Consider the following 15,547-nt stretch of genomic DNA (forward strand, 5'->3'; position numbering starts at 1 on the left):
CGAAAGAGGGATGAGTGAGGGGAACACACTGGGAGCTACAAACAATGTTAAGTATGAGGGCAAAGGAAATGAAACCTGGAAACTCAGCCATGGTCAAGAATCCAATCCCAGTCTAGGCAGGACGTTTACACTGGGCTTCTAAATAGACATGTTTTTCAATCAACAAACTTTCTGGTTCCTCAGCTCTGTCATTGTGACAATACAGGAGAAGAAATAGGATAGTTGCCCTGCCACACACTGCCATCCTGACTTGATGGTCCAGTCATACAATCTAGGTGCAGGTAGGAGCGACGGCCACTTTACGACAGGTGGGAGACGAAGAGAAATGCCAACGATCTGCACACAGACCCTCCCAAAGTTAAATGGCCTTGGGATGAGCTAAACAGAACACAAGGCTCTGGGTTCCCAACACCCCCCTCAGCACTTCTAGGCTGGCTGTGTAATCCGATCGTAGTCCAGTCCCATCCCAGAGAGACTCTCCCCTGTGGTCTCCATGTCTGTGGGCCATGAGAAGGGCAGGAAGTGACAACCTGCGAGTGTTAGTCAGATGTGGTGCCTCCTTCCTCCCTGGCCAGTGCATTCTGCTCAGCAGTCGGATAGTCACATATTTTTTTAATTTGATATAATTATCTCCTAGAAATTACTGTAGGCAGCCTCTTGGGATCCAAAGCAATTAAGTGGAGATAAATTTCTTTCATGAAACAAGCTGTCAAAGGATGAAGCAATTTTCATTCCCCATTTGAAGTGGAAGCTTTGGGTCATGCATGGTTTATTTGAAACAATGCCATCACCTAAAGCTGCTGATCTTATCTGTATTTCCCTGTCTCTCCATTTCAAACCGTTGAAGATGTGCAGCGTGGCACTGCCTGAAGTGATGACATCTGGCACTGGGCCAGCAACAGAAACAAGCTACTCCGCCCTGAGACTGAGTGCAAGAGGCCAAGCATTCCAATTAAAGAGGGGGAAACGGATGGGAAATCTGGGAAGACCTAAAAAGTGGGGAGCCTGCCTGAGGGACTGTGAAACCCTCCTTTAGCCTGTCTCACACCAGTGCAATCAGTAGTGAACGTATTTCACTAATGACAGACAGAGGGAAATCAGTCTGGATGTTTGTGTCTGAGATCAGGTTCCATCTAGGGGCCTTCAAGAACATAGACAGCTTTCTGAGCAGAAGCAGCTCCAACACAGACTGGACTGAGGAGAGCTCTGACTGGGAGAGCTTCTAGTATCATCTGATGGGTCAAAATTCATGTTGCCATTTAAGACAGAAATTGAACTCTCTTAAAAGAAAGAAAGAAAGAAAGAAAGAAAGAAAGAAAGAAAGAAACATTCCACCATGAAGTGGAGGAAAACAAAATATCTCATTTGACCACGGGTACAATTTTCAAAAGTGCCAAAAGTCTTAGGAGCCAAAGTCCAATTTTCAAAAGTGATGTAAGGGCCTTAAAAGCCTAAATCTAACGGAAAGTCAATAGGACACTAAGTCCCTTTTGAAAATTGACTTAGGTTTCTACGTCATCAGGCCCTTTTGAAAGTGTTACCCAACAGTAGCTTTTTCAAATTTATAAAGAAATGTGACACATAGGTATTGGGTATTATACATGCAGACCTATTACTAGGAAGGCATTGGGACTGAGTCTGTGGTTAAGGTTGCATCCACTATTTCAGGTACAGAGGGGGTTTTAAATCCTTGCTGTAGGTGAAAAAAATGTTGGCCAAAGTCAAAGTCACACCACTTACTTTTGGGGCAAAGACTGATTTTTCTGGAAAGCTACAAGAGAATCCATTAAGTCATTTAGGGGTTGGAAGAAGTTTGTGTCTAATATGTTTTTTGGACCTCTCTAATTTATAAATGGCCTTGTTTCCACACCAGGAACTTTGTTTTAGATCTGTATCGACGTCTCTCAAGCATAGGGTAATTTTGAAAAAATTAAAAAGAACAAAGTTTTCACCAAAAAGGTTGGTGGTGATTGGATGTCTAACACAGTGAATGCCAGTGAAAATTATGTCACCAGGGCCTGATTAAATGCATCCTAGAATACTCAAGGAGCTGACTGAGGAGATATCTGAGCCATTAGCGATTATCTTTGAAAAGTCATGGAAGACAGGAGAGATTCCAGAAAACTGGAAAAGGGCAAATATAGTACCAATCTATAAAAAGGGAAATAAGGACAACCTGAGGAATTACAGACTAGTAACTTCTGTACCCAGAAAGATTATGGAACAAATAATAAAGCAATCAATTTGCAAACATCTAGAAAATGATAAGGTGATAAGTAACAGTCAGCGTGGATTTGTCAAAAACAAATCGCGTCAAACCAACCTGATCGCTTTCTTTGACAGGGTAACAAGCCTTGTGGATGGGGGGAAGCAGCAGATGTGGTATATCTTAACTTTAGTAAAGCTTTTGATACTGGCTTGCATGATCTTCTCATAAAAAAACTAGGGAAATGCAACCTAGATGGAGCTACTATAAGGTGGGTGCATAACTGGTTGTAAAATCGTCCTCAGAGAGTAGTGCTTGGGGCAGCACCTTGGGGCAAGGCGGCGCTCGATTTTTAATTTTTTTATTTGGGGGGGGGGGATTCAGTGGCGCTCGGAGGGGGGGGGGCTTCGGGCGGCGCGGTGCTCGGAGGCTTCGGGCGGCGCTCGGGGGGGCGGGACTTTGGGCGGCATGGTGCTCAGAGGGGGTCGCGGGGGCTTCGGGCAGCATGGTGCTCGGAGGGGGGCGGGGGCTTCGGGTGGCATGGTGCTCGGAGGGGGGGGCTTCGGGCGGCGCAGTGCTCGGAGGCTTCGGGCGGCGCTCGGGGGGGGCAGGACTTTGGGCGGCATGGTCCTCGGAGCGGGGCGCGGGGGCTTCAGGCAGCATGGTGCTCGGAGGGGGGCGGGGGCTTCGGGCGGCGTGGTGCTCGGGGGGTCGGGATCTTGTGAGGGCGGGGGCTGGCGCGGTGCGGCGCTCGGAGGGGGGGCGGGGGCTTCAGGCGGTGCGGCGCTGGGGGGGCGAGGCTTCGGGTTGCGTGGTGCTGGGGGGGCGGGGATTTCGGCAGCACTCGCGGGATGGGGTACGGTGGGACGGCTCTCCTTTTTTGCCTGGGGAGGCAAAAAAGTTAGAGCCGTCCCTGAGTGGTTCACAGTCATGCTGGAAGAACATAATGAGTTGGGTTCCGCAGGGATCAGTTCTGGGTCCGGTTCTGTTCAATATCTTCATCAATGATTTAGATAATGGCATAGAGAGTACACTTACAAAGTTTGCAGATGATACCAAGCTGGGAGGGATTGCAAGTGCTTTGGAGGACAGGATTATAATTCAAAATGATCTGGACAAACTGGATAAATGGTTTGAAGTAAAGAGGATGAAATTCAATAAGGACTAATGCAAAGTACTCCACTTAGGAAGGAATAATCAGTTGCACACATACAAAATGGGCAATGACTGCCTGGGAAGGAGTCCTGCGGAAAGGGATCTGGGGGTCATAGTGGACCACAAGCTAAATATGAGTCAACAGTGTAACGCTGTTGCAAAGAAAGTGAAAATCATTCTGGGATGTATTAGCAGGAGTGTTGCTAGCAAGACATGAGAAATAATTATTCTGCTCTACTCCGTGCTGATTAGGCCTCAACTGGAGTATTGTGTCCAGTTCTGGGCGCCACATTTCAGGAAAGATGTGGACAAATTGGAGAAAGTCCAGAGAAGAGCAACAAAAATGATTAAAGGTCTAGAAAACATGACCTATGAGGGAAGATTTAAAAAATTGGGTTTGTTTAGTCTGGAAAAGAGAAAACTGAAAGGGGACATAACAGTTTTCAAGTACATAAAAGGTTGTTACAAGGAGGAGGGAGAAAAATTATTCTTATTAACCTCTGAGGAGAGGACAAGAAGCAATGGGCTTAAATTGCAGCAAGGGAGGTTTAGGTTGTACATTAGGAAAAACTTCCCAATTGTCAGAATGGTTAAGCACTGGAATAAATTGCCTAGGGAGGTGGTGGAATCTCCATCATTGGAGATTTTTAAGAGCAGGTTAGACAAACACCTATCAAGGATGGTCTAGATAATACTTAGTCCTGCCATGAGTGCAGGGGACTGGACTTGGTGACCTCTCGAGGTCCTTTCCAATCCTATGATTCTATGTAAGTTATTAATATTATTCACCATCATTGTCTCTATTTATACTAGAGAAGCTCACAGACAAAAATATTTGGCAAAGATAATAACATTTTCTCTGTAAAATGCTGACATGCAACATTTTATGTCCAAACGTTGCTTTAAACAAGCTTTTTAGTGTGCATTATTTCCAGAGACATTCCATGGTAAGGATGTTACAGAAATGTATGAAGAGGATTTCACATGGCAATATTGGCAATAACCAAATGGATGAAACCCAAAGGAAAATAATTATTTTAAAGTATCTGGTCACCATTAGATTTTTAATGGCAATGTTGCAGTTCTGTAGTTTGCAGATGAGTCTACTTCCTTCAGCAGTTGTCACTCTATGCCAACAACGTCTGTGTCTGGGAAGAGTTTAAATCATTCCCAGTGAGCCCAGACTTAGTAGCTCCACTGCCTTCCTAAGGGAGAAAGATGACTTGGACTGAAAACTCTGCAGTTGTAGGGGTTTGTTTCCACAAACATGGCCATGACATTCTGAACACTGAAGAACAAAGACTCCATGATGATACACCCTGTCCTGGTCTAACAAGGCCTCCTAGCTAATATGAGATGTAGCTATATTGAATGAATACATGACACAAAGATGGTGAGCCTAACACCATTAAACAAAAGGGAGACAGATTCTGCACCCATACAAACAAGGAAAGGGCCTTCCTGCAGATAGAAATGTGGCTAGCAGACTTGGAAGTCAATGACAGAAGGTCATTTTCTATCTCCCAGAGAGACAGAGTATATATACACATCTGTTATTTGGGCTGACCACTCCCTGCATTTCATGAAGTCTTTACTTTTCTGGCAAGCTTCCCAGAATGTGGCTCTTGGCCAGGCTAATAGTGAGGAACTACAATGGCTGAGAAATTCTCTTCTATTATTGGGGTCTTTCTCCAGGTGTCGTGAAGCTCCTTTGAGTAGCTACACAGATGGATACCGAATCCTGTTGATACTCCAGTGTGGCATTTTAATGCAAGGAACATGATTGAAGACCCAACATGAAAAACATGAAACATGACAATTAAGGATCAAACCCAACGGCTAAGAGAATGGTCAGATGGCAAAAATGTGAGGCCCAATATGGTTAAGGGCATGAATTAGGAGTCTAAATGGCTCAGAGCAAGTTCTGGCAGACAAATATACTGACACATGAAGAGAGGGGAGTTAAGGGAGTAAGGTAACTCCCTCCTCTTCATGTGTCAGTATATTTATGCCTGCATCTGTAATTTTCACTCCATGCATCTGAAAAACTGGGTTTTTACCCATGAAAGCTTATGCCCAAATAAATCTGTAAGTCTTTAAGGTGGCACCAGACTCCTTGTTGTTTTTGTGGATACAGACTAACACAGCTACCCCTCTGATACTTGCCACCATACAAGGCACTGGATTTTAATGAGTTCTTTTGATATACATACAGGCTAACCAGCAAATTCCAAAAGATCTGAACTTCAACATTTCACTTCTTAATACATTAAAAAAGTGGTGAGGAATATCCCTTTTATAAGAGAGCTGTGACCTACCGGGCTCTGATGTTCTGCCAGGATGGAGGGTTTAGTACCACAAACGACTGTGGTGAAAAAGTGCCAGTGCAACAGCAGCTAGCCTCCTGGCCACTCCTAATTCCCAAGAAAATATAAGCTGAAAGCAGAATACCCCCATCAGAATGGACTCCTTATTACTATCTCCCCAGAAGATGCTGCACGGGAGACTTCACACTTGGATTCCCTCCCTAGATTACTCCCCTGATTAATCCTGATGTTTCCTGGTACCTGAGTTTGGGACCATGTGCTCAGTAAGATCTCTGAAGAGAAAGGAGCTTCTTGTTTCCTAATAGTCCAGGCCGAATCCATGGAGCACCACTTACCACAAAGACTGAACGAAGAGGAGTTTCCCATGAACAACGCCTGACTGGTGGTGATGTGTGATGATGACAATAATCTGATCTACAGGAGAAGTTCCCTAAATACTGACGGGCCGAAAACAGCCCTGGGGTGAACCAGATTTACTCTGTATTCTCAACATCAGTGAGTGGAGCTAGCCATTCACCTTTGACCCCAATACTTTCTTCTCTGCCACCAGGAACACTTAATGTGCGAGTCTAGGCTTTCCATCAATGGTCATGCCATACCTCCAGTCAATGCTGGAAAGAAGCCCCTCACCTCCAACATGGAGTCAGTGCAACGGGGCTAGAACAGAGCGTTGGCAATGGGACTGCATGCATGTTGGCACAAGTGAGTAGTATCCAGACTGTCTGCTTCACAGCACAGCAGGGGGAGGCTGGGACAGGAGACGGGTGGGCGAAGGCAGGGGAGATGGATGTCAGGGGGTCTCAGGAAAATGTTTGGCCAGATTCATGGCAGTGACAGCCAAAGTTATTTACTGTGCCTGTTTTCCAGAGCACATGCTCCTATCCCCCAGTCCCTGTGCACTCCCACCTCTGCTCCACGGCGCCCTGCAGTGACAGCCAAAGACAGAGCCCGAGTCCTCCCAGTTGCTGCACAAGGTGCTCTGCAATCCCAGGGCAGTGCAAGGCTGCCCTTGACTCAGGCTATGCCCAGACCAGGCCCACAAGCAGGAAGGACTCTACTTCCCCCTGCAAGATGTGCCCCTTGTACCCGATGCACCAGGCCTTATCTGTGCCAAGAGGAGTGAATCCTGAAAGGAAACTGTTTCCAGTGACAAGGTACTTTCACCTCCTACAGTGCCATCGGATGCCAGCTATTCTCGCTCACGTCAGAGCTGGGGGTTTCTGGAGAGGAGTGTCTTTTGGGGGGAGAGATGGGCAGGCCTGTCGGAATTCAAAGGACACTCTCACATGGAGTGCCTCTGGAACAGCCCTGAAGATGCAGGGCTGGCTCCTAACTCACAGATGGAGTCAGTTGGTCCCACGCGATGTCCAGAGGCTCTGGCTCTCACACTCCCAGCTCCCTCAGACTGCAGGGCAAGAAAACTACACTGCAGCAGGAGTCAGGGTCTACCCAAGAGCACTGAATCCAACAGCATTTCCTTCGCCAGCTTCTGTCCCTGGGAGGCAGAGCTTATGGCCCCTGAGGCATAATACTCTGCATCCCCCTGGGAGAGGGCAAGTCTGGGGCAGGGCAAGGATTATTGCACTGGTGTTCTGCCCTCTGCCTGATGCCTCGCCCACACTTGGATACCATCGCTGTGTGTCAGCGGGCAGGCAGCCAACCCCACAGATCTTCTGCATGGCTGGATGAGCTAAGATGAAAGGCTTCAAGCTCCTGAATATACCACATCTGCAGCAAACAGCAGCTCACGGCACACATTAAATGGACTCTCAGCTGGCTAATCAACAGGTCTCAAACGTAATGGTAAACAGGGAACCACCACTGAGTGGGCGTGTTTCCAGTGGGGTCCCGCAGCGATAGGCTCTTGGCCCTGAACTATTTAACATTTTTATCAATGACTTGGAAGGAAACATAAAATAATGACTGATAAAGTCTGCAGACGACACAAAGATTTGGGTAGTAGTAAATAATGGAGACAGGTCACTAATACAGAGCTTGATCAAATGAGTGCAAGGAAACAAGACTGTTTCAATACTGCCAAGTGTTAAGTTATACATCTAGGAACCATGTGCAGTCTCACAGATGGGGGACGATGTTTTGGAAAATGGTGACTCTGAAAGGGACGTAGGGATCATGATGGAAACCATCTGAACACGAGCTCCCAGTGTGATGCAGTGGCCAGAAGAGCTAATGCCATCCTGGGCTGTGTAAACAGGGGAATATCAAGTGGGAGTAAAAGGTAATATTACCTTGGTATTTGGCACTTGTTACCGAAATTCTATGTCCAACCCTGGTGTCCTCAATGTAAGAATCAAGAAGGATGCTGAAAAATTTGGAGAGGATTCCGAGAAGAGCCATGAAAACGATGAATGGATTGGAAAACATGTCTTATAGTGGGCAGGTCTGCAGTACTGCTTAAATCTATCTAACTTACGTCGCTCAGGGGTGTGAAAGAACCCCTCCCTCCCGAGCGACGCAAGCTTTGCACTGTCCATACCAGTGCTATGGCGGCAGGAGAGCCACTTCTCGCCGAGATGGAGTAATTATGCTGAGGGCAGAGCAGTCACCAGATCCGCTACAGTGGTGCAGCTGTGCCGATGTAGCGCTGTAGCGTAGACTTGCCCAGTGACAGGAGGTCGAGCTATTCAATTTAACTAAGAGAAGGTTAACGGATGACTTGTTCATAGTCTGCAAGTGCCTATTTGTGGAACAGAACTTTGATACTAGAGGGCTTTTCACTCTACCAGACAAAGGTATAACAGGATCGAATCGCTGGAAACTGAAGCTAGACAAATTCAGACAAGTAAGAATTGTGCAAATTTTTAACAGTGAGGTCAGGGTGGATTGATTTAAATCAAAGTGACTTAAATCACCGATTTTAATAATGATTTAAATCAGCAAGCAGGAAAACCTTTATTTAAATAATCTATTTTAATCTTGTTTTGCATTTGTTCTTTTTAGTTCTTTTCCTAAAGAAAGGTTGATTCTCACTGGTTAGTAACCATTAAAATATGTTGATTTGCAACTAAATATAACCTTTCCACTAAATTTGGTACTTCTTTTTGCTAACCAGGAGGATACACTGTATCTATACACATTTATTTAAGCAATTATCTAGCTTGACATACACATTTATTCAGATTCTTAATTTTTACTTTTTTTATTATGTTAGAATATGGTGAATGATGCATTTCCTATTTATGAGATGGTGACTCATTTTTTTACTTATGACTTGTGTCACAATTATTTGGATGGAAATTAGAATTCAATTCTACAGTTGCATTCAAACGCACAAACCCAGCATCTTTTAAATAGTTACATAAAACTACTTTAAATGTGAAGGAGACATAAGAAAAAAAATAGTTTGTCAAAACTTGTTTTGCATTTAAAACTAACAGATTTTATTAACCAAAGGAACTATTTACCTGTAGTTAAGTGAACTGACTGTTTCTAGTCCCATGTCTTTCAAGATTGTAGATGTACTAGTTCTCATCCTCTCACCTCACATTTTATTCACAGATTGGGAGAGGAAAACCAGCTTTCCTGGGCTTTGAAGGAACTAGCCATTGAACTAAAGTACGGTAGTTGAACAAACCAAAATGAGGTAGATATTCTCTCGGCACCTGTAGAATTGGCACTTCAGCAAACTCTGGTTTCCAGCTTAGCCAGAGACTTGCATCAGTTCAGCGGTCTGACTTTCTTTAAACCTCGGCTACAAATATGCACTGCTTAATTTGTTTTATTTAATTAAAATTATTTTAATAGATTATAGTAAGTTTAGGCTTTTTCAAATGTCATTTTCAAAAGGTTTAGTTTTAAAAAGAAAACGCATTTAATTTAAAAAAAAATATCTTTTTTTTAATGTTTTAAAAAGTTGATTTTTATTCACCCTAAGTGAGGGTATTTGACAACTGGACCAATTTACCAAGCGTCATGGTAGATTCTCCCTCATTGATCACTTTAAAATCAAGATTGGATTTTTTTCTAAAAGATCTGCTCTCTTTCAAACAGGCATTAAAATTCAGGGAGTCCCTCAGCCTGCTGGTCAGGAGGGCAGGATACATGATCCCAGTGGTCCCCTCTGGCCTTACCCTATAGGAATCCCTGGTGTTAGAATCTGCTATTCTGCTGGCTAATGCAGGTCATGGAGGAATGTCTTTTGCCGAGGGACTGCTGACCTGTGTCTCCCCCGGACTCCCACTGCTACTGAGAGTGCCTGATCAACAGCCAGCCAGACAGATGGGCCTCTATGACAGTGGCTACATTCCCTTGGCCTGGTGTAGCCAGAGGGGGGTGCCCCCTCCTCTCAAACCCAGACCTCGGGCAAGGTGTGGGGGAGCATTCCCAACCCAGCTGTGACATTTCCTTCCACCTATACCTGTACAGCTGTTTCCTACATGCTGCAGCCTCAAGAGAGATGTGTGAGGCTTCTGTAGGTGCTTGGGAACAAGACGGAACAGAAACGCTTCACACCTGGCTCCAAAATTACAGCACGCTGGAACATGGCCAACATAAACTGGCAGAGTACCAGTTGCAATGGACATCAATTAAGGAGCCTGTCATCCTCAGACTGCAGGGTTTTCTCTTTGCGATCTGCATCGCTCCTTAAGCCTTCAGCAGCACCAGCGCTGGAGTTTTCCAGATGGGATCATTTCCCTCTGATTCCACTCACTAGATTTATGGCAGAATCCCCCCCCCCTCCTTTTTTTTTTTTTTTTTTTAAGAGCTTGAACTATTATTCCACATTGCAGATTTCTCCAGGGCTGCATTTAGTGTCCTCATGCAATACTACAGCTTGTTTGCACCAAGTTACCTTTATCTTCAGCCACAATAAAACAGAGTTTTAAAAATATGCTCAAATGTTGCTCTGTTTAAGCAGCAACTAGCCGGCCAGATGAAAAGAGAGCTGCTCAGAATCCCTCTGGCATACAGCCGTGAGGAGTCTGGCTAAGGGCACCAAGGGTCGCTTGGATGCTCCAGCATGCCCCTTTCTATAAAACACTGACCACAAGCACAGGTCAGAGGTCAGTGTGTCCTCCATCTGCCACACTGGGCTGGGGAGATGGGTGGACCTTGAGACCTCCCATCACAAACAAAGGATGTCAATGATGTCTGGCAAATTCAGAATGTCCGAGTGACTCAGGGGGTGTCTAGACAATCACTGGCACACAAGGTTCAAGGGAAATGCAGATAATAAGATCAAGAGTTCAAGCCAGGAAACACTCTGCATGTTACCTTCTCAGAGGGTGAAACCCAGTTTCTTCTCTATTACCAGTGACATCAACTTCTGACGTTGATGGTAACTCACCATCAGTGCCTTTTACGATCCAAAGATACCACATGAAAGGGAAGGATGAGGTCAAAGTGGAGTTTAGTTATTGGTCTGCAGGTGTTTCAATGTTTAATTCCATAGCCTATGGGCTGCCAGATGCTGCCCTGTAGCTGTGTGTGGCAGGGCTCTGGTGATGCTTGTTTGGAAAGCAAGGCAGACAGAGATGAAAGGAGTCCTTCAAAGGTGACTCCTCCTTGGACTCTTCCACTCTAGGGTTCTCACTGCTTCCCTCCTCCCCACCGAAGTGAACTGCAAGCCCCTTGCTCTGACGGGCGGAGCAAGCGTTCCCGTGTGTCTCGGCACAGACACAGCACCTCGGGGACGCGCACAGGAGGGTGCTGGGAAGCAGGTCCATCACTTTGCCTCAGGGTTCGCTTTCCTGTTTGGGATGAGGCTGCCCCTCACAGAGGGCCCAATTCTGCCACCCTTACTCCTGCTGGGCAGCACCTTGCGCTACTGCCATCAATGAGATTACTCGTGGAGTAAGGTGCTGCTCAACATACGGGTGGCCGAACTGAGCCCAAAGCCTTTATACTCCTCATTACCCACATTGCTCGACCAACCACCCCATGGGAACTTCCTCCTGCTGCTTTTCTTTTAGCTCAAGACAACAAACTTCAGAGCCACTCTCAGGAAGGTAAATGGCCTTGCCTCTGTCCCAGGAGGCTTTCAGGAGATTAGCCACAGATCTGTCATCTCAGGAAGGACAGGACCTAGGTTTTCACGAGGCATTCCAATGCCTATTGCTCTGGCCATTCTGCGTGAGCTCTCTTTGTGGGCAGATACTCTACTTCACACAAAAAAAGAGCTGAAAGTCTTTAGAAAACTGCATCTTGCTAATAAGCAGCTCAATGCTCTGCTAGCTAAATGGGCTAACGTTAGCTCAAGCCTAACAAAGAGAGCTCCTGAGAGGCCAATGCAGTGGCCAGCAGTTATGGAAACCCCGAACATATGAGCCAGACTAGAGAGAGATTAATAGTTCAGAAAACATACCTGGGCCTGGAACCAGAGAAAAGAGGCTTGTACTTTTCAAAGAGAAACAAAGGCCCTTAATGGAACCAGGTTTGGGACCCACGGTTTTGCCGTTCCCACAGCAGGGGACCATGCACATAGCGGGCAGCTGAGCATTCATCAAGTAGGGAAGATGGCAAGTGTAGCTGCAGGCGTGACGCCCCACCATGCATGCGCCAATCCCTAGACTGGAGTGTCTCACTCAGAGACACATGCCAGGGATTTGACTCCTTTCCAGGACCATGCAGGAGGCAGAGCACTTGGGGTCTTGCCAGTGGTGAGTGAGTTCACCACACATGTACAAAGCGCATGCTCCTATGAGCACACGCACAGAGAAAGGCTCCCTTTTGTTTCAGTGGAGGGAGCCGTAGTGACTAGCCCCATAAGCAAGTGTATTAATCATTCACCGTCTGGTTTTAATCCACACACTGCTGATCCTGCGTCTCACTGTATTGTTATCGGGGGAAAGAGCATTTCTCCTCAATCATATTCACCAGCCAAAAACGTGAAAATGCAAAAACCACATTTGTGAAGGGCCTTCCCCAGGACACAGGCCCCAGACCCCAGTGAGCTGGGGCTGTTGCCTTTTTATTGGTATTTAAAAACCTTTTATTAACATGTGTCAAGGCTGGGGGAGGAGAGAGAGAGGCTCAGGTTTCAGGACCCCCCATTCACAGACATTTATTGTGGGAAGGGCCATTAACACTTTCTCTTCCCCATCTCTCTGGCCGGGGCTCACCCAGGAGCTGGTACTCAGGTACTAGCTTAGGCACACAGGTGCAGGTGCTGTACAGTGTTTCAAACTTCAATGGCAGACTGCGCTGCTAGATCTCCTTTGTGTGCCCAGCCTGTGCAGAGTTAGTAGGAATGGACGCACACTGAGTGATGATGAGCATCCAAATAAATCTCCAGAATGACCCCAGAGGAGATCTCCGGGCCGTTCTCCCCACCTGGGAGTTCCACAGCCCGGGCACAGCCTTACCACCAACTCCACAGGAGCCCTCTGGCAATCAATGGCCAGCCAGCGCGGAAGAAACCATCAGATGCCCAAGACTCCCGGGAGAACGCCCCTAGTGCACAGAGCAGATGGGCTGTGTTTTCAGTGCAATCCAATGTTTGCCACTGGAAGCCCCCACCACCAGCACCATGCAGGCACAGATGAAACCCTCAGTCTTTACCTTCCCCTCTGCCAGCAGCCTCACTCCACCATACTCAGCACTTGCCCTGGGGAGCAAAGCTAGATAAGAGCCTGATGCCAGGGGCATGGGACCAGCTCCCAGTGAAGGGGGAGAGGCCCTGACAAGATGCCCATAGTCTGTGAACCTGTAGGCACAGTCTGAAGTCTCACTTTGCTAGTTATGTAGACTGCAGTTGATCGGTATGCGTCACTGTATTCCACTGCACAAGTCCTGCATACAAGTGTGTGTTTCAGCAGGTATTCGGCCAACACACACCAATTAAAACACCACCATGCAATGCTCAGCCCGGAATGAACACTTATGGGGGAGCTTGAGCTGGTGATAAGCTGGCTTTATAAGGGGAAAAGGTGACCGCTTCAGTGGTAGTGCATGAGAAGACAGAAAAATCTAAACAGCATGCTGGTTCCGGCATGAATCTCACCGCAGAGCCTCCCAGCAACGAAAGGTGTGGAATATGTTCATCCACAGCAAGATGGAGGCCAAATGTCCAGTGACCCGCTGAGAAATGCTGGCTGTGAAGAGGCTCTGATGGACTGCAGCACTCTACCATAGAATGGGACTGAGGGAACGAACAGAAGAACTGGCAATCGCAATGCTCAGAATTTATTATTTAAGATAAAAACACAGACCCTGCCCCAAAGACTTGCAGTCCAATCTCAGGTATTATCAGAGAGGGGCTAAAATCCAAATGTCTCTCTCTTCCTAGGTATTTGCTGTGTTTAGATAAAATGACTGCCACATGCAGAGTCTGGGGAACACGGCAATGAGTTTAACACCCGTGCAAATGAAACAGGGGGCTGTGAAGAACTGGCTGCAAAGGAAACAAAGAGACATTTCCTAAGCAGCAAAGTGTGAGAATTCAGAACTGAGAGGGGCAGTTTCACATTCTCTACCAACAACCTAGAAAACCCACGCTGTTTGGGTGGATGCTGCTTCGCTGTGCGAGACATGGCCCCCCCCTTTCCCCCACAGTTCTCTTTACATCCCCCACTGGGGATCAAGAAGGGAGAAAACCTCAGCTCTGTGGCTGCTCTGCAGCTCACTGAGGGCTAAGGGACAATGCTTTGAGCATGTCAGTATTTGGGGAGGGTAATCCGAATGCCTCTGGTGCCCAGTGGGAAATGGCAAAGTCCAGGGAATGCTGACACAGCAGGTACATTGTGCTCTCTGGCCAGAGCACCCTGTCTGGCTGTCTGCCGTTTCTGTCATGGGTTCAATGCTAAGATTGGGATGCTGGGACTGCAGGTGCATGTGTCAGCTTTGGGCTGACTATATGGCCTGAGTCAGACTGCCTTCTCCCGCCCAGAGGAACCAAGCCCAAGCCAGTCTGCAAGGCCACCAACACAGGCCAGCTTCCGGGGGGGAAAGAAATAGCGACTGCAGGGTTGCTGTTTTAAACCCCAGGAATATGCCCCTAAAGAGCCTCTTCTGATGGTTCCTTCCTGGAGCGAGGTGCTTCTTGAAACAAGGACAGTGACTGTATTCTCCTCTCTGCCCCAGTGCAGCGTTACAAGGGGCAGTGGGGCAGACAGGGAAGTGAAACAGAAATTAGCACCTCTCAGGTTCCCCTTCTCACGAGGGTCCCAGATTTCTCACAGTCAGTTCAGGAACAGGTCATGGAGAAGTGACACCTGGAAATGCACATCTCTGGCCAGCCCCAGCTTACCCACCTTTCTTACAGACTTGGTCCCAGCAGCTCCACTTCTCTTCCTAGAGTCCTCTCTGCTCAGGGAAACACCACAACATCCTCCTGTGAGAGTGACAGCTCCAGCTCTGGGATGCTGCCCTGCAGGGCTCACCCAGGCAACAGACACAGGGGACTGACAAGCTCCACTCCTCATTCCTGCCCTGCCCCGTGTGGTCCCCAACCCCATGTCACTCTCCTCTCTCCACCCCCAGCAGGAGTGCACGTGGCCAGTGCAGGCACCTTCTCAGCCCCAGCCCCCACATCCCCCCTGGCCGGGCGGTGGCACAGAATGCAACCTAAGCCCCACATCAACAAGGGAGCTGATTTCATTAGTCTAAAAACCAACAGCCGAGGAAAGTTCAGGCTAGACCGGGCTCCTAGAGCAAAGAAAGGAAAATAGAGAGCGGGCAGCAGGGAATGCTTTATATTCCTAAAAGCCTTTTGTACGTTAACACATGGTGTCTGCTTCTCTCTAGTCACCTATTTATCACTCTCCTCTTTAGAGAAGGAAAAAAGCCCTGGCTGCTTTCCTAGCCCAGAGTTTTGTGGCCGGGGGAGGGGGAGGGTGCGTTAAGCATGATGCAAACCATTTGGAGTGGAGTGAGAGCGCTGCCAACACAAGCTGCACTA

The 15,547-nt window shown here is 47.3% G+C and overlaps 1 protein-coding gene across 4 annotated transcripts in view; it reads right to left on the reverse strand.

The window, feature by feature from the left end:
- SMG6 (SMG6 nonsense mediated mRNA decay factor) overlaps nt 1-15,547 on the reverse strand; it is a 149,185-nt gene that overhangs the window by 47,467 nt on the left and 86,171 nt on the right. The gene's annotated exons all lie outside the window — the stretch shown is intronic.

This window comes from Chrysemys picta, chromosome 19 (genome assembly GCF_011386835.1).
Source record: "Chrysemys picta bellii isolate R12L10 chromosome 19, ASM1138683v2, whole genome shotgun sequence".
NCBI classification, from domain to species: Eukaryota; Metazoa; Chordata; order Testudines; family Emydidae; genus Chrysemys; species Chrysemys picta.